Genomic DNA, 21,347 nt, shown 5'->3' with positions numbered 1-21,347 from the left:
CACCTCGTGCTGAGGACCCAGAGTTTCTCACCAGTGTTTCCAAGTGCCCCCATTCCATCCAGGGCCTTCTGTGGGGCATCCCCGCTGCCAGGGGAGCTGCCTGTTTGGATCGGGACAGAACGGAGCACAAGAGCAATGTGGAACAATTTGCTTGTAATTGTTACAGTCACTGCAGTCAGCAGCACACAGTTTTTCATCGCCTGTTATCAAATCTCTGAGTGAGGTGCAGAACTGGGACAAGGAATCACAGAATATCTATCCTGAGCTGGAAGAGACCCACAGATGTGGGAACCCAGGACACCCCTCTGGGTGCCCTGGATAGCCAGAGCCACTGGCAGAGGGCTCTGAGACCCTGGCATGCAGCCAAAGACACACGTGGGGTTTTGATCTTAGCCCGTGGAGCAAATCACCAACTCTGTATAAAGAATTACAAGCCACTCACACAAGTTTAGGTATTGTAGTAGAAGTAGTCACAAAGTGAAAGGAAGGATTTTGTTCACAGGGGTCCAAGTTTTGTACATGGGGGTCAGGGGTTCTAAGATGGAGGGATTTGCGTGTGCCCTGTCCTCCTCCTTTCTCCTTCCCAGCCTCCATGTCTTTGGTGATGTTGGCACTCACAGATTGGTTTAGAGTAGAAAGTCACCATTCAATATAGATGATAGGAATTGGGGAAAAGGTATAAACATGTAACACATAATGTGTGATATAAAAGATGGCAGCAGCCCCTGGGAGGGCAGTGTGCCTTTGTCTGACCTGCTGAACGGGCCACAGCAGCTCAGGAAGAGAATCTTTTAGATAACCAACAATAAACAACCTTGAGACCGGACAACAGAGGACTGCTGAGTCTTTCTTTGAAGGCACGGGTTGGAGGAGAGACTTTTCCATCTTTCGGGGTCACCCCAATCCGGGGGTGAGACCCCCCACACAGAGATCACCACAGCCCAACTTCTGGCCCTGCCCAGGACACCCAACAATCCCACCCTGAGAGCGTTGTCCCAGCTCTCCTGGAGCTCTGGCAGCCCTGGGGCAGTGCCCCACAGTCTCCTGATCTCTGCAACAAGAATCTTTTCCCAATGTCCAACCCAAACCTCCCTGAACACGTGGCTCTGGAAAAAAAAAACCAACAAACCCAAAACATCAGAAGAGCAAAGTTTGCTCAATAGAAAGTCAACATGAAAAGAAGCATTTCTACGTGTGTAATAAATATATAGACCATAATATACAAAATTTTAAACTGCACTTCAATTTTTTAAAGGCACTTTTCTGAGGATGGGCTGCAGCATTAGAGACAAACAGCAACATGCATCAAGAACACAGCAGAGCCCATTCCACAGCATCAGCTACAGGACTACAGGACTTTTTTGACTTATCACAAGCTGTTTATGCCACCTGAAACTCGCCGAGTGCAAAAGCTTTGCAGATAAAATCCAGCCACTTTCTAACAGGATTCTTAGATATAAATAAAACCAGAAACTGAGAGTTTAAAATAGAGTTGAAATATTAGTAAGTTGCAGCTCACACACACATTGCCCTTTCTCCCAAGGACACAAACACAAAATCAGTCAACTTTCACAGATCATCATTAAAGTTTCTCACCCAGAATCTATTTGTAAACCACTATTAAATTTAGAACCTGTCTGTAAATAGAGTAGCTACACAAGCCCTGACCTGTAGACTGCTGTCACTGCCCTGGGGCTGGTCAGTGCTGGGGATGACTGGAGGAGCTCAGCAATTCAACAACTTAATTAGTGTGTTGGCAGGCTCCAGGATTCTAATGAATTTTTAACTTTCTACTAATCAGTTTCAAGGGACTATTTGTATTTTCCCTCATCACGTCCCTAATGGCACTTTTCACTCAAATGGCCTTTATTTGCCTTAAGAAGGCTGTTTTCCTCCCCAGAAAACACTCAGGAAGAAGTTATGTGCAGGAATCAAATAGATTATTGATGTAGGCACAATTCTGCAGGCTGACCTGCGGCACATTATTCGATGCATTTTTAGTCATATATTGGTACAGAGCTCTGCAGAAATGATTTTATCTGCAAGTTTAGTGCCAGTGATGGTCCTCCTGCCTGACCTTTGGGCCTGACCTTTTTGTGTGCAGCTTTTCAGAGGAATGTTGCTGAATATAAAGGTGTTTTCCTTAATTTCACAGCAGGGGGCTTTGGCTCACTCTCGGGTGGGCCAGGCTTTGCAGGCAGCATTCTGAACTGAGTTTGTGTCAGTAGGACAACACCCCAAGTGCAGCAACTGTAGCCCACTACCTCAGGGGCTCTTCAAGTCTCCTATTCTAATAGCCCTTGTCCAACAAACTGTGTTTCTGCAATGCCCCATGATTTATGCATTCCCATGCTTTGATTTTGGCTCCATTTTGATGAAAGAAAAAAGCAAATGCAGGTGAGAACATTCTTCCTGTAATTAACACCACTAACAGCCTTCAATTTCTTCCACAGATGACATTTTTGCCTCAGTTTATCAACTTTTTTTTTTGAAAATCAGACACCTGTGATTCTGTTGGTCTTTACACAAACCCAGACATGTAAATGCAGCTGAAAATCTCATTCCATTAAATTTCTTCCTTTGTAAGAAAAGACTGAAAGGCTATTTTCCCCCAATAAAACAATTGCAGTAATTGCAGAGGCAGGGTTTGAGTCGACAAGAGGGGAAGAAAAACATCACTCACAGCTGTAACTGAATAAACCAAGATTAGGATGGATGGAAGCAGGGAAGGAGAGAGGATCACTGGACATCCAAAAGAGACACATTTTTCTATCTAAAAAGATTTTTTTTCTTCCAATTCTCAATACAGAATTTTAAACACAAAATTCACCCTGGTGTCATCTCACCATGAAACACAGCAATACTGCCCTGCAGTTTGGAACTCACCTTTGCTATTTTACACCACAACTATCTGATATCAAAGAGTAATGAAAATTTGAAACAAGTGAATTTAAAACATCTACGAAGTATCATCACAAACTTTTTTTTTTCCTTTTAACACCTGGGGGGTTTTTTTGGGTTTTTTTTTGTTTGTTTTTATTAGGAAGGCATGAGGCAGAATAGGCAAATGAAGAAACAAGTTCTTAAAATCAGCATTATTCTGGAAGCTCAAAATTTTAAGTTAAACCCTTAATATCCTATTTCTAATGCTCAATAGGCTTTAAATTTGTCACCAAAAATAGGTATTATTTGCTTAAGATCCCAGAATAACTCGACATGATAATCTGAATAGCTGGATCAGCTTTTTCCTCAGTGCTTTTCTGCATGACTACAAGGTGAAAAGGTGTTTCATGTCACAGATCAATGTTTAGCCCACAGCTCAGTCCCAGGGTTGGTGCAATTTCCTGGGCTTGCCACTGGTTCCCAGCCTCGCAGCACCTCCCTGGTGTGACTGAGAACAAACCACATGAAAGCAATGACAGGAATAAAACAACCCAGCCAAAGATACCACCCTTGTGAGGGTGTGTTCAGGTGAGTTCCTGTCTCCAGGTTATCACACGGACTCAAAGCGTGTCAGAGGCTGTGGGAGACTGAGGGAAGAGCAGCAGCAGCTGTGGGAGCTGGAACATGAACCCTGGCCCCTGCTCCACCCCAGAGCCACTGTTACCCCGGATAGCCTGGCAGCCCTGGAACGGGTCTGACAGAACACGGGGCACATTCACCAGAGCACTTCTGACTTCCATCAGAGATCCTCTTCTGGCTATGGCTTTTGGAAGCTATCCTAAAAAAAGAAGATATTCCTGCATTTCCTATATTTATTTGTAATTCATCAGTCTTGAAATGAAGTTATGCAAATCTTTATTGTACAATAAGACTTTAAAAAATGCTGATTTAGGATGATTTTAGATACAGGGAGACAACAGCTATATGAATTCCAGGAAGAGTTATTTTTTTCTACACATTCACAAAACACACCTGCAGCTGTCTTAATTTATAGCAAAGTTCACAAACCTGGCGAGGTATTTTTACTCAAATCTTAGCCAAACTCCTATCTGCCAGCCCACACAACACACTGAATCAGGATGTTACAGGCAAGAACCACTTTGACCTATGAGAATTATCTACTGCAACCTGTATTTTCATCTGCCCTTCTGGAAAAAAAAGGAAAGACAACTCACTGGAATATATTAAATATGTTGCACTCTATTATCCCCAAGTACTTTTAGCTAATTTGAGATTTAAACCAGCACAAGAATTATCAGAGTTGCTCTGCAGAGATTGACTTTAAGTCATCCCAGATCAACAGCTGAATCACAAGCTAAACACTATTGTAGCATACTCAAAGCCAGGTCGAGTTTATCCTATGATGGAATTTTTAAATTCCAAGAAATCCTACTACAACAGGATTTTATTTTTTGCCATTGAAGATAGTAACACTAAGATAAGAAGTGCTGTGTTCATTTGAAAAATAGGTCATGTCAAAAACTGCTGTGAAATGATTATTTAAGCAAAGCTTACAAACAGTGATGAAATTCTTCTGCTGGATGTCTGCACCAAGGCTGACCAACCAAGAAGGAGCATACAGGAGGGGAAAGAAATTTGTGCAGAGAACCAGGAAGAGCAAGGATAGATTGAACAGGTATGCCAAGGATGTGGGGATGAAGAACAGGAATACACACTAACTTCAGAAAATAGCCTAACAATTACTTCATTAGTTAGATCTAAAACATCTAAGCCCAACATGTTTTTAGGAAAGCATTTGCAGTTTGTCACTTAGCCTGACTGAAGCCAAAGAACCAATGTAACTAAGTTCAACAGCCACATCCATCCATACAAGAGACTCCAATTCTTCACTGTCTCTGCTTACTGCAAACACACCTACCAAAGTATTTTTGCTACTATAGACAGATGTTTACAAACACACAACAGAAACCACATAAAAAAGATGACTTAACACAGTGCCTGCAGTGATCTCACTTCAGACCATACCCTCTCCCTAAAGCCAGACAAAGGTCTTTGTGATAAATCTAAACACCTAAACATCTCCACATGCGTGCACTGTTACCTACTACAGACAAAGCCATTGAAATCAGAAATTGTCTGTATTAAGTTGCCCCCCATGAATGCGTTTTAAGGGTTCCCATATCTTAAAAGCCATGGATCAGGACTGTGACTGCTACAGTAAGAGTAAAAAAGAAAAATGGAAAACAGGAATGCAAGATGAAATCATTCTGGATCCTATGTTTTATGAAACATTTCAAAATTCTATAAAATAGCCAAGTTCTCAGAAGGCCAAGGCTCTGAGTAACCTGATCCAAGCCTGGAGTCAGCCCTGCTTGGGGCAGGGTGCATGAGATGACCTTCAGAGGTCCCTTCCAATTCATGTTAGTTTAAGGTTTCATAAAATAAACTGGAGAGCCAAGCTGTGTGCACACACACACAAAAACACTTGCACTCTTTATTTCCAGACACCCTGGGCAGTCTCTGGCTGCAGCTCCACTGAGCAGTGCACACAGAGCACGATGACACACAGCACTGAGCAGAGCAGACGATTCTGGCATCTCAAATACAAGGCAGCTTTACATCCATGCACAAGAACTACAGAAAGAAGTGTTGCTCTATGACCTGAGGTGGTGAACATGTAACTTCTCACACTTAGCAGCTCTACCTGATCTCAGAAGAGTCCAGTTTATCTGTTGAATCCTCAGGATTGTGAAACCACAATCCTCCCTGCCAGGGCTCTGAGTGCTGTAGTGGTGAGGAATCTCTGGAATTACAAATGTAATTAATTGCTTCTGCTGAGACAGGGGGAAAGAGAGGAAGCAGGCTTGTGCTGGCACAGGACACAAACCACAAACAGTGCTCAGGTTCACCATTCCTCTCTGCCCCACATTTCATTTACACATCTCAAACTGAAACTCCACTTCTCCAACCTCTGGAATTCCTCCTTTGATGCATTCTCCTTCCTGCTATCCACTGATCAGTATTTTCAGCAGTGACTCATGAGAACGTGCTTAATACAACAAACAGCTGAAACTTGTTTGGGGTGTCTTGATTTAGAAGCCCAAAACAGGGCACAGGACATGAAAGCCTCTTGCAAAAGTAGTAACAAGCATCATCATCACACTGACGATAGTATTTCATACTATTAAATTAAATCAGACAAATGATCATGGCGTATAAAAGTCATACTTCATATTTCAATTTTACCACAAGATAAAACACATGATGTTCTACTAAGTCTGAAGCATTCAGAATAAAGCCAGGTTCCTGCCTCCCTGTTACATTCTTAAATATTATGCCTCAATGCAGCATTCCTCTTGGCTGACTGATCAAGCTTTACAGACTTACAAGCATTCAGAGTAAGAGAAGAGCCAGAGAATTAAACAGCAATTTGAACTGGTAAGAAAACAGAGCACTGAAACACTGTTTTTTCAAGTACCTTATTCCAGAAGCTCACCTCAGTTTTGCTGCCCTCTCCAGCAGGTCTGTGGTGATCTGCAAAACTCCTTATTTCATCAAGAAATCTGCAAGAGCTATTTGAAACAATTTTTCCTCTGGTTTTGTAGGGGATTTTTACCACAGAAGTAAATCACAATACAGGCCAGACTACCTTTCCCCAGCAAGACACAAAGTTTTCAGGTGATACTACATTATGTGAGCTAAGAGCACAACTGTAGTTACTGTGATTTTAGGAAATAGCTTCTTGTAAAGGCTAAAAGCAGGGGAAGATTTAGTTAGTACTATGAAAGCCAGTGCATTGTAACTACAGTTATTTAACGAATGGTTTGAAATTTAAGTTCAACACAGAGCAGAACAGCCCTTATTTGGAGGAAGTTTCCCAGTTTATGCATGTAAATACTCCCATTTCAAGAGATTTGGTAGAGCCAGGGTTCTAAGGAAACCAACTGGCACAGTAAGTCCACTTTACAAACAGAAACAAAACTAAAATTTGGTGGTTTTATAGCTACTTCCACTAAAAATCTCTAGAGAAAATTCTCACATTTAACATTATAGGTTTATTATGAGGTTTATGCCCTAAGTATTCAGTATTGCCAACAACAATTTATGATTCTGTTTAAAGTAATTTTCCTCAAGTATATTTTTAATGTATCAATGAAATAAGAGAGTAAGCAATTCTTATGGGTTTAGTTCTGACATCTGAACATAGTCAAATTCCACACTTTTCATAGACCCACAGCAGCAGAAAGCCTTACTTGGCCATTTTGGCTAAAGCAGAGCCACTGCTGATCATATCCATCAGAAGAAAGAATCTTGTTTCAGAATCATTTCCATTCACCATTCTGCTAACTTCACTGGAAAACAGCAATGATAATACTCTGCTCTGCAGAAGTCAGAGATTCAAAAGGATATGCTCATACAGCAACCCAAATACATCATCTGTCACACTGTAACATTACAACAGGAAATGCTTAGAAGTCTACTTTCTCTTGATTTTTCTTCAGCATGAAGTGTCAGTGTGATGGGAGGTTTGGGGAAGCCCCAGTAAGGGAGGAATTGTACTATATTCCAGTACTATGAGCAGGAATAATCCTCCTACCAGTAATTTACAAGCCAACAAATCAGGTACTGGCAGAATTGTTCTACTTGCATAACAGTAAGTTGTTAAATAATAGAAATATTTGCAGTGTGAATTTTAAAAGGCACAAGAATGAGGTTGAACTGGCTGAGAATAAGCAGTTGGGGATTCTTCTGATCTTGAAGACTTTGGAGGAAAATGTAATGGAAGGCTGAGTCCTGTTCCCTTCTCTCTGTAATGACACCAACAACTGAAAATCTGAGAGCACTGGAAGACCCTTCACTGAGCATAAGTGTCACCAGCCACACTTCTTCATCAGCCAAACTGAGTTATTTACACGAGTCATTGTTTGGTCAAAATAAAATCTGAAAGGTACAGAGCAAAGAGAGAACACAAATACAGAGGAAGTGGCATTTTCATTCTGAAAAAGTATCAAAAAACTGTCTTCTCAACTTCTCAATCTTTTTTTTTTAATCTATCTGTACAACATTTTGAGTAAAATCAAATGTTCATAAAGCAACATTGAATGCAGGTACTTCAAAAGCATCAAGGTAATATTTAAGAGCAACAGCAGTTTCTTACAGCCAGTGAAGTAGCTCATTTAAAGAGCTGAATGCAGAGTACAATGATCTAATTAGGGGAATTTCTCCCCACAGAGAGGCTGTTCTAGTGTAAGTTGGTGGGAAAGCCCAGCTGGCTTGAACACTGTAAGATCAAGACCTGAAAGCTTATGCAAGTGTGTGGTTAAAGAAAAAAAAGTTAAAATCAGAACACTGGAAGTTTCTGTGCTTCTGACAACCATACACTGAATACCCTGAATGCTGTACCAACCTCAGCTGCTCGGCTCAAAACCTTTCCAGGATTGCTCACAATAACTACAAAACATTCAGAACCACCAACAGCGTTCTGTAGAACTTCAGTTCCTGAAAGCACTCCACTTATTTCATCTCTGTTACAGAAGAAAATAACGAAGATGCATCATGTATCAGCTCGTGTATCAGCTTTTGTACCATCAAAAGCAAAGCGAGACATCAAATGATTCAATCACAGAAGATTTTAGATAAGCACCAGAGTAGCTGATCTCAATTACTCATTTTTTCCAAGGCACCAATGCAATCTGCAGTCCAGCATTTTTACCCATCATCTTCCAGGCCATCAATCAACTGCACAAATGCCTTGCAATATATGGGACATGTTACATTAGCTCCCTAAAGAGAAGCATTCCAAGAAACACGTTCAGATGGAAGCACATTTGATGCTGCAATTGACACTAGAATATTGTTTCTATCTTAACTCTTCTGAGTTTTAAATAAAATGTAAGGAACTCAGTCATTAAGATAATTGGCAATTCTGACTAAGTTTAGCAATACTATGAGCACTTGGGCTTGTCCTCTTTTGTTGCTCCTCAGAAAACTCTGTACAGGCTCTTCCAGGGAAATAATTCACTCCACACACTTAAACACTGACATAACACAATAAAACTTTAGGTAAGTGAGTTTAATGTGCTGTTCAACACAACGTGGAATTTCACACAACTTACAGTAACTCTTCACAGTTCACAATATCCTCCTGGCAAAATCAAAATGGAGTAAAAATTGCCCCTGGATTGTTATGCAAATTGATTTTCTTCTTGCTGCTCACCCTGAAAAGCAAGACAGTAATAACAGTTCCAATATGACATTTAAATACCTAAACATGAAATAAGTCTGTGCTGTTTCACTGTGCCTAGTGAAGTGCACTCCCCCAGGACAATCTTCTAACCTGGAAATAAGAAGAAATATCCCAGTCAGTGCATTTGTGCTTTTCGATGTACAACACACATAAAGAGACCAACATCTTATGTTTTATGATATATAAACAGAGGTTTCACTACAGCGAAATACAGACCAACATTCAGCATGACAATAAATTATTTGTCTGAAACTAACCACTCAATTGTCTGTAAGGAAAAGCTGTGTTACAGTCCCTTTGAAGTCACATTAGTGAAACAACCACAGACTGTGGTTTGAGAGGGGTGGGGGGTGGTTGTTTTTGGTTTTCTCTTTTGTTTTTTTTTCCCCTTTCTTTAATTAAAAACAAACAATGAACAGTAAAGATCAAAAGCAGTACATGCAGAATCTTTTAGGTCAATTAAAAATTGCAACTAGTCAAAACAAGGCACCGAAAATTGATTTTTTTGGAGAGAACAGGAAGCTGACGTACCAAGCAGGTTATATTTATCAGGCTTTTTTTTTTCCCCTTTCCTTTTTTCTTTTAAATTTAACTTACACTTTCCTGCTTGCTAAGAAACTCCTGAGCTGTTCATCTTTGTCATGGTAAGTGTGCAGCATTAACAGCTTGCTGGACCTTCCCTGGAGATTGTTTATTTGCTTTCCAAGGGAATGCACTTTACAACTGCCTTGTGTGGACAGCGATCACACGGCTTTGCAGAGGACACATTACTCAAGGGGAAGAGAAGTTCTGCAACACAGAAGCACCACAGCTACGAGGAAAGCTGCAGAGCAAAAATCATTACAAAAGGAGCTACCAGTGCCATTTCAGGAGAGACGGGCACAGGCTGAAGACTCCCACAAATCAGGGCTTCAACATCTGGTTGACTGACACCAGCTCATCCTACTGCACACTTCAGCCATCCTCTCTGAACTGCTGTGACACTTCTGAGTATGCATTTTGTATTTGTATTGTTTCATTTTTACTGAACTGAGGAAAAACAAAAGAGATAAATTCTCATGATAGAACTTTCTTGGGATTTGATCATGGACTGTGTCTTTTAACACAGTAAAGGAATTTTTTAATCCATATCATTCAACTACTGCAACAGTAAAAGAACCTCAAATTCCCCAAAGCTTCCTGAAAAAATCCTGTTCAACTACTGTGGCTTGTTACTTTTCAATGTTAGAGCAAATAACATATATTTAAAAAAATATTGTTTATTATCTGCTTTGACAGCTTTGTAATTGTTACATGTACACCAGAAAATAATTTTAAATAAGCTTGGTTAAATTCCAAATGTTAAAGTTAGACACTAATAACAGGAGAAGCACTGGAGAAGGACTGACTGTCTTCAGAAACCATACTGGATGTGGACTGGCAACCCTTGCATTTGGCTTTGCCCTGCTAATGGCCCTTTAAATCAGGATTTCTGTACATTCCTTCCTTCCTGCTACATCAACCTGCCAACTCCTCAAAATAGCCACAACTCCAAAAACCATTCCATTTCACCTGGCAAGAATCTATGTGACTCCCCCACTGTTTCTCCATCACAGAATCACAGAATTTCTAGGTTGGAAGAGACCTTTAAGATCATCCAGTCCAACCCATGTTCCAACACCTCAACTAGATCATGGCACCCAGTGCCACATCCAGGCTTTTTTTAAACACATCCAGGGATGGTGACTCCACCACCTCCCTGGGCAGATGATTCCAGTGTTTGACCACTCTCTGTGAAAAACTTCCTCCTTAATTCCAGCCTGGATCTCCCTTGGCGCAGCTTGAGACTGTGTCCTCTTGTTCTGTCTGTTGTGTCCCGGAGAAAGAGACCGACCCCAGCTCAGCACAGCCACCCTTCAGGAGGCTGCAGAGAGTGATGAGGTCACCTCTGAATCTCCTTTTCTCCAGGCTGAACAACCCCAATCAACTTCATTCTCTGCAACTGCTGAAAGCCAATGTCATCAGGCTCCAAAACCAAGCCAGAAACCAAGCATTAAGCCACCAAAGAAGCTGAATTTAATTATTCTTCCTCCACTGTCTTTGATGTGTGCAGTCCCTTAATAGCTAGTGTTTAGCCAACCTAAAATTAGAGTCGGGAGTAAAAAGCCTAGAATACAACAGCAGCTTTATGATTATGAATTCTGAATGTGCCCACAAAGCACCTACAATAGGACCTTGCTCCTTGCTCTTCTCTTGACCCTCACGAGCACAGAATGAAAAGACATATTTGGTAAAGCCCAAACCAACAACAGGAAAGCATGACAGCCAAGAGCCTGGAAAGCAGGAAATACCCACCTGCATCGCCTCCCTGCAATAGGAAGCACAGTGCCACACCTTTGAAAACAAGAAAGAAATACACATCAACAGAAGCACTGCTCCTTTCTGGAGAAAACCATTTGCCCAGATTTCTGAAAACAATGAGCTAGCAACTGAGTTTGGTCTTACTTTTAATATGCCCAACAGGAGTTAGGGCAGCTGACTTGACCCCTGTATGGACATCCCACAGCAGCAAGAACCTCGGTGACATCAGCACTCTATCTCACTGCTATCCTGTGACCCAAAGACAAACCCAACAGTGGCACCACGGATGTGGGGTCCAGACACTGAAACACAAACCATTTTCCTCAACGTGAGGTTATACAACTGCTCCTGGTAGGTAAATATCCCCTGGAATAACACAGCATGTCCTAGGATGCCTGCCTCATTAAACTCTTCTTATTTTTGACTCTCCCCATCCTTAGGCAGGTGTTGCTCCTTAGCCTTGTATCATTACCACTGTGTACATGCCTGATCATTTGTCCAGCCTTTTGTGAACTTGGTGGGATTTAGGACCGATTTAGAACCTTCACACTGATATCATGAGACTGTTCCAAAGCCTCACTGCCTTACTTTTTAGTGCAACAAAGTTGTTTTCCTACCAAACCACTTCTCACATTATTTCTCACATCTCAGAAGGCTGAAGTAAGCAATCAATTAAACACAAACCCTCAGTCTCACCTGTATCAAATCAGTCCCAGAGGTTCAGTTAGTGCTGCACTCCAAACTAAAATGACAGTGCCATAGAAAAATGCTATTTTGAAGAATGCACCTGAGTTTTTCAGCTTCATCAGCACTGGTATTTATTTACTCCTGACCTAGCTTCCAAGGATTCTTCTCTGCCATAGAATTGCTTTCCAAACCCCAACTCATTCACCTACTAAAATCAAAAGTAAGAACAAAAGATATTCAGCATCTTCAATTGAACTAAAATTAGCTGTATATTTTCCTTTTTATATAGAACTTTTATTATTTTAAACCTCAGCTACAGTCCTTCAAGTGGTACTAAGAAAAATATTTTATCCACCCTTCCCAAGTAAGGAGAGGACAGCACTAACATTCCATCTGCTGCTATTCAAGGAGTGCTGGCTGACAATGCTCTTTCTTCCTTCCCAGTGATCCTCCACACCCTCAGACGGGACAGAGCAGAGCTTTTGACAACAAGTTGAAGCTGTTATACCTAGAAAGAAAAGACACAACTGGTATCAACATTCAGAATTATTTACTTGGTATTAGAAAACAGAGGAATATCATGACAATCTACTCACATATCTAGTAAAAACCCTACGACTTCTGCATCATTTCTGAAATCCAGCTTTTCCTTAAGCGTCAGCCACAGGTCAATGTGATTTCCCACATTAATCCTTGTTTTCCCCTTCTTCTATCAAGACTTCGCTTTTTCTTTTCCAGAAAAGACAACACTAGGGGCCTTCCACACCTCTTTGCTGGCAGGGACATGCTGAGCCTGAAAATAAAGGAGGGGTTTTATTGAGAGGCAGCTCAGAACAGCAGCTGGTACCTCAGCGTCCCGAGCCAGCACAGCGAGGACTGATGGCCGAACACCTCGGGCTCCTCGCAAGTCAAGCACCCGCTGCAGCCCCGCAGCGACGGCTCCCGCCCCGCGCCCCCCGCTCCGCTCTTCCCCCCGCGGCAACAACGGCTGAGAACCGGCGGAACACGGCGAAGGACTGCGGGACAGCCCCTCACACCGCTCCGGACGGGAGGAAAGGGGCATTCCCGACTCACGCCGCTCCTGAGGGGAGGGGACAGGCCATTCCCCGGAAGGGAGAGGAGTGACCATTCCCACCTCACACCGTCCCTAAGGGGAAGAGCCATTCCCACCTCACACCGCTCCTGACGGGAGGAAAAGGCGCATTCCCGCCCCACGCCGCTCCTGAGGGGAAGGGACGGCCATTCCCGCCCCACGCCGCTCCTGAGGGGAAGGGACGGCCATTCCCGCCCCACGCCGCTCCTGAGGGGAAGTGAAGGGCCATTCCCGCCCCACGCCGCTCCTGAGGGGAAGTGAAGGGCCATTCCCGCCCCACGCCGCTCCTGAGGGGAAGTGAAGGGCCATTCCCGCCCCACGCCGCTCCTGAGGGGAAGTGAAGGGCCATTCCCGCCCCACGCCGCTCCTGAGGGGAAGTGAAGGGCCATTCCCCGGAAGGGAGAGGAGGGACCATTCCCACCTCACACCGCTCCTGAGGGGAGGTGAACGGCCATTCACCTGAAGGGAGAGGAAGGACCATTCCCGCCTCACACCGCCCATGACGGGAGGAGCCATTCCCGCCTCTTTATCCCGCTCCTAGGATAAAGATAGACATAGACACAGACATTCCCGCCTTCTGCCACCCCTGAGGGCTCACCAGCCCCTCTCGCCGCTCCGCAGGGCGGACAAGCGCACCTCACACAGCCCTCACAGCGGCCCTGCGGGGTACGCCCTTTCCCCGCCGCCATTCCCTTTTCCTCCCACGCCAATCTCCGCTGCCCCCGGCGCGGTGCTCGGTCTGTCTGTCCCTGACCCGCCGCGGCGCCGCCACCACCGGCAGCGACCGGGGTAAACAAGGGACATGTGACCGGCGGCGCGCACTGATGGCGCGGACTGACGTGAGGGGCCCGCCCCGGTTTTAAGGAAAAAGTCAACAAAAAAAGGATTTTAAGTGTTAAACCAGGGCAATGGCTCCAAACCTGTCCTGAGGGAGCAGCCAGTGGCGCTCAGGTAAAAAACTCTTCTCAGCCCTTCACTGAAGCCGAGAGGAAGAAATAACCCGGCATGGTTTTTTAAATATTTGTTTAATAACAAACTTACATATCAATTAACCCATAAATTACGTATAAATTAACGCAGAATAAAAAATCTACTGTTTTCCCAAGCAGCAATTTTCAGGATGAATATCCAAAGTACTGTGTGGTTATCTTACCTTCTGAAAGGCCAGATTCAAAGACAAAACTAGAATTTTGCTCTGAAGAACGAAAGATGTTTGAAATGCGACCTCCCTGTGAAAATACTGCATCAGTGACACCAAGAGAAAGAATATGCCGTGAGAATTTGCAATCCCTGACATATATGAAAGCTGCCTTCCACCAGGTTCTTGGCACCTCCACGCACTCGTGCTGACACAGCCTGCGCTTTAAAATAAATAACTAAAAACTCAGACCAAGTTAGCCAGCAATATTTGGATAATTTTATCTAAACAAGAGAAGGACAATCATACCTGCCAATTTTAAGGAAAGTGAAGCCAAGACCTGCACTCTTAGTGCACCTTGAGCAGCCTAATCCAAGTAAAACCAAAGTAGAATTCCTCACATTTATTGTTCACTGCTGTGGTTGGATGATTCATCACATTTAAATTTTTTCACATGAGCTTCCTAATTTCCTTCTTTTATCTGTTATCATAATATCTGAAGAGAATTAATAATTTTTTATCATAAAAAGAAACTGAATTATGCTGTGTGGTACCTAACGTGCAATAAAACAGGCAGAAAACATGAAGTAAAAAAAAAAACAAACAAACAAAAAAACCAGTCAAACCAAGAAGCTGAAGCATTTTTACTACAGAAAAATGGCATCTCTAACAATATATTTGTTTCATGCTTCCTATTTTACTTTCTCCCCCTCACCATCTGCCTGTGTTCTGCTTTTTTTCTTTCAAAAAGCACCCACCTCATTTAGCTTCACTCACTCCATCACAGAATTCAGGCTGGATTAAAACAAAATCCCCAGTGCCAAAGCTAAAAAAGCACTACCTCTTCATAAAAGACTTATTCCCTAAAACAGTTATTCCAAAAATAACTCCCCATTTTCTTACAGTAGCTGTAGATCTTTAAGGGAAGCAGTCCATCTCGACTCAGTGCTTTGCTACACACACTCTAGGCAAAGGAACTCGAGCTTTTTGGCCCCTGGTAGCTCTGGCTATGCCTTTAGTGCTGCTGTTTTTGTCAGATTTTGCCCTGTTCTTTTGGTAGCCAGCACTGAATCCCACAAGAGTGAGATCCCGCAGTGTGGAGAAAGAAGGTGAATTACAGAACAGTTCTTGAGCAAGGGGGGGGATTTGCTGTTCTGTGGAGCAGAGTCCCACTGCTTTGCTTAGGACACCCTGCATGAAAATAAAGCCTTTTTGGGGAGACAATCCTCAGAAGGAAATAGTGAGAACAAGAGAATGCCCATCTTTGATGTGTGTGCCACGCAGTGGTCAGGAGAGCCTGGCAGTGCCAGAGCCTGCTCTGTGCTGCGTGCAGAGGGAGCAAGGGACAGTGAGGACAAGAGGAAATACAGAAGGTACTAACCTGTGGCAGCACCACAGTCGCAGTCCCCGCAGGAAAAACACTCTAATTCGTGAGTCAATTCTCTACAGCAGCCATAGTGAATTTGTTACTGCAGCCAGTGCATGGACTAGGGAAAACTTCTGGGCCCAGATGGGGTACGGTCCTGTCTGTCATATATGCATATATGTAACAGGAATTTTTATGCTATCATCTCTTTCTTCTACAAAAGTTTCATACCTATTCGGTGTTTTCAGGTGAGCAGCTCCTCTGAGCACATCCTTCCTCTCCCACCAGGTAACCGACTGACTCCAGTTCCCTTCCTGCTTTAAGGCGTGGCCTGTTGACAAGCCAACCCACTCTTTTATAGCTCCTATGTTCTAACTAGTTACAGCTGTGGCTTGTTGAAGTTAGGCCTTCTCCTCATTTTGCTAATTAGCCCAGCTGCAACTCCTTAGGGGTAAGATTACTTTATATACCATCTCCAGTCTATTCCCCCACAGTCCCGAGCCTCTGGGTCTCTTGGGGAGAACATGTTCCGTGTGGTGCAGAGAGGGCTGAGCCAGCTCAGACACCCTCCCAAGGCAGCGGCAGCTCAGTGCCCGTCCTTGTGCCTTCAGGGCCAGCGGGACCTTGGCACGGGAGCAGCAGGAAGGAGTAAGGGACCCGCTGTTATGCTGGCTGTGTCTCTGTGAGTCCTGGGAGCTGCTGGGTGCCAGACGGGGCTCACAGAATCACAGAATCTGTTACGCTGGAAAAACCTCTGAGATCATCACGTCCCACCTGCGACCAAACACCACCTTGTCAACCAGACCGTGGCACTGAGTGCAGTGTCCAGCTGTTTCTGGAACACCTCCAGGGACGGTGACTGCACCATGGGCAGCCCGTTCTGATGTTAAATTACCCTTTTCATGAAGAAAATCTTCCTGATGTGCAACCTAAGCCTCCCCTGCTGCTGCTCCAGGTGGTCTCCTCTCCCCTGACCCTCACCTGTCATGGAGAGCGCGGTCACCCCTAACTTTCCTCTTCCAGGCTTGGAGGGCGGGATGAGAGGGGGAAAAAAATATGGAACGCTTCACGAATTTGCGTGTCATCCTTGCGCAGGGGCCATGCTAATCTTCTCTGTATCGTTCCAATTTTAGTATATGTGCTGCCGAAGCGAGCACGAATCTTGCTGCCTACCCGCCGCTATTTCTACCTCCAGGATTCGGACTCCGCAAGGTCAGGGTGACCCTCTGGGACACAATGGCCGTGCCGACGGGAGCAGCAGCAGCCGTGCACATCACCCCAACAGTAGCGAGGGTCTGGCGGGCAGGAGATGGCGGAGAGAGGGGTACAGACCCCAAATCCGGCCTAATGGGGCTATGCAAATAGCGGTGCTGTATGCAAATACGCGCAAAGCACTCTGGGGCGGGGCGGTACCGGGGCCGCTCCCGGGGCCGTTCGGTGTCAATAACCCCCGGCGGGCTTCAGAGTCCCGCTCGGCTGTGCGCAGCTGGGAGTGTGGCGCTTTCTGCGCCGGCACGTCGGTGGTTTGGACCTAATTTAGTTAATATTGCTGAGCTGTGGCGAGAGCGGGTGGCTGAGGCCACTCCCGTTTCGCAGAATCACAGAATCGTTGGGGTTGGAAGGCGCGTGTGGAGACCAAAGCCCCCTGCCGAGGCAGGGTCACCCGGCGCGGGTGGCACAGGAGCGCGTCCAGGTGGGTCTGAATGTCTGCAGAGAGGGAGCCTGCACCCCCTGGGCAGCCGTTCCGCTGCTCTGCCAGCCTCAGCGTGAAGAGCTTCTTCCTCCTGCTGCGGCGAAACTTCTTGTGTTGAAGTTAATAACCATTACCGTGCTGTATTGGGGCGGGCAGCGGCAGCGGGACCGCGTGGCCGCCGGGACGGGCAGGGAAGGTGCCCGTGCGTGGCCGGGATGGAGCGGGCACGGCGTGGCGCTGCTTGCTCTAAGCTGTGGCAGGAAGAGTCGATGGTATGAGCAGCAGAGTGGCGCAGCGGAAGCGTGCTGGGCCCATAACCCAGAGGTCGATGGATCGAAACCATCCTCTGCTAGCACTACTGTTTTCGTTTTTCCCCCTCTCACGGCAGAGCGCCCGTCCTCTCCTCTCCGCTCTCTCTGCTGGTTATTTTTGGGTGTGGGGGACAGGGGCATGGCTGGTGCGAGGTGTTTTTGCTAAAATCTTGGCGACATGCGGTATAGCTATGGCGAGGAAAGGACGGACAGGGCGCTGGGCTGCCTCCAGCCATTTTTTAGTGCCATTTGAAGGTCCTGTGTAGTCACAGGGTGGTTTGGGTTGGAAGGGACCCTTAAAGGCCATTTAGTCCCAACCCATGCCATGATTAGGGATACACAAGCTGCTCAGAGCCTTGTCCAACCTGGCTTTGAATGTTTGCAAGGATGGAATGAATGTTTCCAAGGTGGCATCTGCCGCCTTTCTGGGCACCCTGTGCTACTGCCTCAACACCCTTGTGGTGCAAAGTTTCTTCTTTATCTATCATAAGAAAGCTCCCTTATAAACCAAAGGCCCCCCAGGAGCCTTCTCTGCTCCAGGCTGAGCGGCCCCAGCTCCGTCAGCCTTTCCGCAAAGAAGAAGTGCTCCTCTGAGCATCTTCATGCCTTCGTCTGGACCTGCCCCAGGAGATCCATGTCTTCAATCAGGCATCAAAAGCTCGTTGCGCACGTTTGTAGTTTTTCCCTGTCTTGCCAGATTAAATGAAACATTGTGGCAATGCCAAACATAGGAAGCAGACTCTCAGCACAAAATGCAGGAAAGCAAAATAAAAACACAAACGTGAAAACGTAGAAGTCATGGTATTGAAAGTCTGTGTTTGGCCTCTGGATTATATGAGCTGAGGAAAAAGGCTCCATGAACTTAATGGCACGGTGCTGCTCAGTGGGGCTGTTTTCACGGCTGTGGAATGTGATAAACTAACAGTGGAATTCTTACATGGAATGAGTACGTGTGGAATACATGGAAGAAAAACAAGGCCGGGCTCTCGTTCATGGATCCATAGGAATCATGGAATTGGCTTTTCCTGGTTTTGGCTCAGTAGGCGCGGCTCAGGGGGGCAGCTCGTGTGGTTCCATGGTGTAATGGTTAGCACTCTGGACTCTGAATCCAGCGATCCGAGTTCAAATCTCGGTGGAACCTGAACGTTTTTGCCACAAACACATTTATTTCCTGCTCAGAGCCATGGCAAGTGACTGCAAGGCGTTTTTCATGGACTGTTAGAATGCCAGAAACATCCCATGCCACGTGGAACACACATCTAAAGCAGAACAGTAACCAATCACAGAGTTTTCCTGTTTCCCCCCATATCTATTATTTATTGCATCCAGGTTAGTACTTTCTTACAAATTATCTGAAGAATCTCAGACATGTCACAGCATATTGTTCCTTTTCTTGCTGTGCTTTGAATGGCCTGTGTGGAAACACGGTTCTGAATTCTGCTTCAGCCAAGCTGCTGGCAGCTGCTGAGCTCTGCAGGGATGAGCTTTTGGGCTGTCTCTGACAGCAGGTGTTCCCCAGCGTTCATGTTTGCTTTCTGCCCTCATTACACCAGGGGTGACCTTACTGTGGTGCCCAGAGGGGCTCCTGGAGAGCTGCAGAGGGACTTGGGACAAGACATGGAGTGACAGGACAAGGGGGATGGCTGCACTCTGCCAGAGGGAGGAGCGGATGGGAAATCGGGAAGGAATTCTTCCCTGTGAGGGTGGCACGGCCCTGGCCCAGGCTGGAAGAGGCTTGGAGCAAGCCGGGATGGTGGGAGGTGTCCCTGCCCCTGGCAGGGCTGGGACTGGATGCTCTTCAACGTCCCTTCCAACCCCAAGCATTCCACGATTCTGTGAAGGCAACAAACACTGCAGAAGCTCGGAACAAGCAGAGCGTTTAGGTCGTGTTAGATTGCCGTCGGCCACCCCAAGTGCAAGGGCAGAGCGAGCAGCAGTTTCCCGGCGGGATTTGTTCTCTCTAGATCAATTGTGGGGGCTGGCGGAGGGGTGCAAGGGCAGAACGAGCAGTTTCCTGGCAGGATTTGTCCGCTCTGGATGAATTGTGGGGGCTGGCAGAGGGGTGCAAGGGCAGAACGAGCAGAATTTCCCGGCGGGATTTGTCCGCTCTGGATGAATTGGGGCTGGCGGAGGGGTGCAAGGGCAGAACGAGCAGAATTTCCCGGCAGGATTTGTCCGCTCTGGATGAATTCTGGGGGCTGGTGGAGGGGTGCAAGGGCAGAGCCAGCAGCAGTTTCCCGGCGGGATTTGTCCGCTCTGGATGAATTGTGGGGGCTGGCGGAGGGGTGCAAGGGCAGAACGAGCAGCAGTTTCCCGGCGGGATTTGTTCTCTCTGGATGAATTGTGGGGGCTGGCAGAGGGGTGCAAGGGCAGAGCCAGCAGCAGTTTCCCGGCGGGATTTGTTCTCTCTGGATGAATTGCGGGCGCTGGCGGAGGGCAAAGGCACCGCCCGGTTCTATGGTGTAATGGTCAGCACTCTGGACTTTGAATCCAGCGATCCGAGTTCAAATCTCGGTAGAACCTGCCCCAGCTCTGTCTTTTTCTGCCTCAGGGCCCAGCGGGGACAGAGCGGCCCGCGCTGGGGCTCCAGCCAGCCCGCAGGCTGTCCTCGACATCAGCTGCCATCACCGCTCTTCCCCATTGTCTCCAGTGCAATGACATTGACACAACACTTCTTACAATTCTTGCTACTTTTTAATTAGGTGTTTCGTTGTATTTTACTGCTGTTTTACATTAAATGCTTTTGGGCGGAGGAATTTACACTGTGGAGAATTTCATCAGGCAGAGGTGCAGAATTTGGATATTATTTTAAGTTATTTTCCAACTAATAAGGGAAATAAGGGCAGAAACGCAGTGTTTTGGGATAAAGTGCACAATTTAAATAGATATTCCCTCTGCTTCGCTGACACAAACCCTCAGGAGTTACCTTTCATTTCCAGAGCAGCTAAGCACATCTTACAACTCGGCTTCCCTCCTCCAACCCTGTCCTACAAGTCACTTGTTTACACAACAACAGGAAGAAGCCTGCTCTGTTCAACAGCTCCTCCTCCTCTGGCCAGGTAACCCTTGAAAAAAAACACAGAACACCTTCAAATGGAGTTGTTATTATTGGGAGAAATCCAGGTCCCAGCTGCTCAAGAGAACACATGGAAATGTTTGCTCAATTCATTGCATTTTCCCACAACCTAGTGATGAAAACACCCCTTGTCTGTGTCGGGGCTGATTTTCATCCTTTCCTCAGCTGTTGGATCGGGTCACACACGAAGATCTTTTCCTGTGCAGCAGTGTTTTACGTTTCTCTGCCCAGTAACCTCAGCACAGCCAGCCACTGTCACAGCCTGGCTTCACACACCCCAGCACGAGACCTTTGAACCCACAGGGCTTGTCTGCCTTGCCAGGAATCAATAGATGAACTTGACAATTCCAGAGAGCTAATTACCCTTCATCTGGCAACTTCCTCCTTCCATTCAGCAGAGTCTGAGGTGCAGCTCAATGATCCCAAAGTCCCATCAAGTGCTGACAGTACTGGTGCCACACATAGGCCCCAGACAAACCCCCTGGGTAAAAC

General features: G+C 45.8%; 1 long non-coding RNA gene and 4 other non-coding genes across 8 annotated transcripts; 3 read left to right on the top strand and 2 right to left on the bottom strand.

The window, feature by feature from the left end:
* Nucleotides 1-1,024: 1,024 nt before the first annotated feature.
* LOC119709296 lies at nucleotides 1,025-14,021 on the bottom strand. Of its 4 annotated transcripts, XR_005259330.1 has the most exons (7): nucleotides 13,908-14,021; nucleotides 12,775-12,971; nucleotides 11,486-12,686; nucleotides 9,021-9,241; nucleotides 8,312-8,429; nucleotides 5,609-7,845; nucleotides 1,025-1,106 (listed from the first exon to the last, which is right to left on the bottom strand). It is a non-coding gene; the product is annotated as an uncharacterized LOC119709296 (long non-coding RNA). The 4 variants fall into 4 exon arrangements; XR_005259329.1 differs by having other exon boundaries at nucleotides 5,609-8,429; XR_005259331.1 differs by lacking the exons at nucleotides 1,025-1,106; nucleotides 5,609-7,845; nucleotides 8,312-8,429 and having other exon boundaries at nucleotides 8,968-9,241.
* A 2,804-nt stretch (nucleotides 14,022-16,825) lies between these two features.
* LOC119709620 lies at nucleotides 16,826-16,932 on the bottom strand. The gene has a single exon (XR_005259388.1). It is a non-coding gene; the product is annotated as a U6 spliceosomal RNA (small nuclear RNA).
* An 816-nt stretch (nucleotides 16,933-17,748) lies between these two features.
* On the top strand, nucleotides 17,749-17,820 carry TRNAM-CAU. Its single transcript has one exon. It is a non-coding gene; the product is annotated as a tRNA-Met (tRNA).
* Nucleotides 17,821-18,848: 1,028 nt separating this feature from the next.
* TRNAQ-CUG lies at nucleotides 18,849-18,920 on the top strand. The gene has a single exon. It is a non-coding gene; the product is annotated as a tRNA-Gln (tRNA).
* Nucleotides 18,921-20,230: 1,310 nt separating this feature from the next.
* Nucleotides 20,231-20,302, top strand: TRNAQ-UUG. The gene has a single exon. It is a non-coding gene; the product is annotated as a tRNA-Gln (tRNA).
* Nucleotides 20,303-21,347: the final 1,045 nt, after the last annotated feature.

The sequence above is a fragment of the Motacilla alba genome, chromosome 18 (genome assembly GCF_015832195.1).
Source record: "Motacilla alba alba isolate MOTALB_02 chromosome 18, Motacilla_alba_V1.0_pri, whole genome shotgun sequence".
NCBI lineage: Eukaryota > Metazoa > Chordata > Aves > Passeriformes > Motacillidae > Motacilla > Motacilla alba.
The sequence above is the reverse complement of the archived record's forward strand: the minus strand, read 5'-3'. Positions and strand labels throughout refer to the sequence as shown.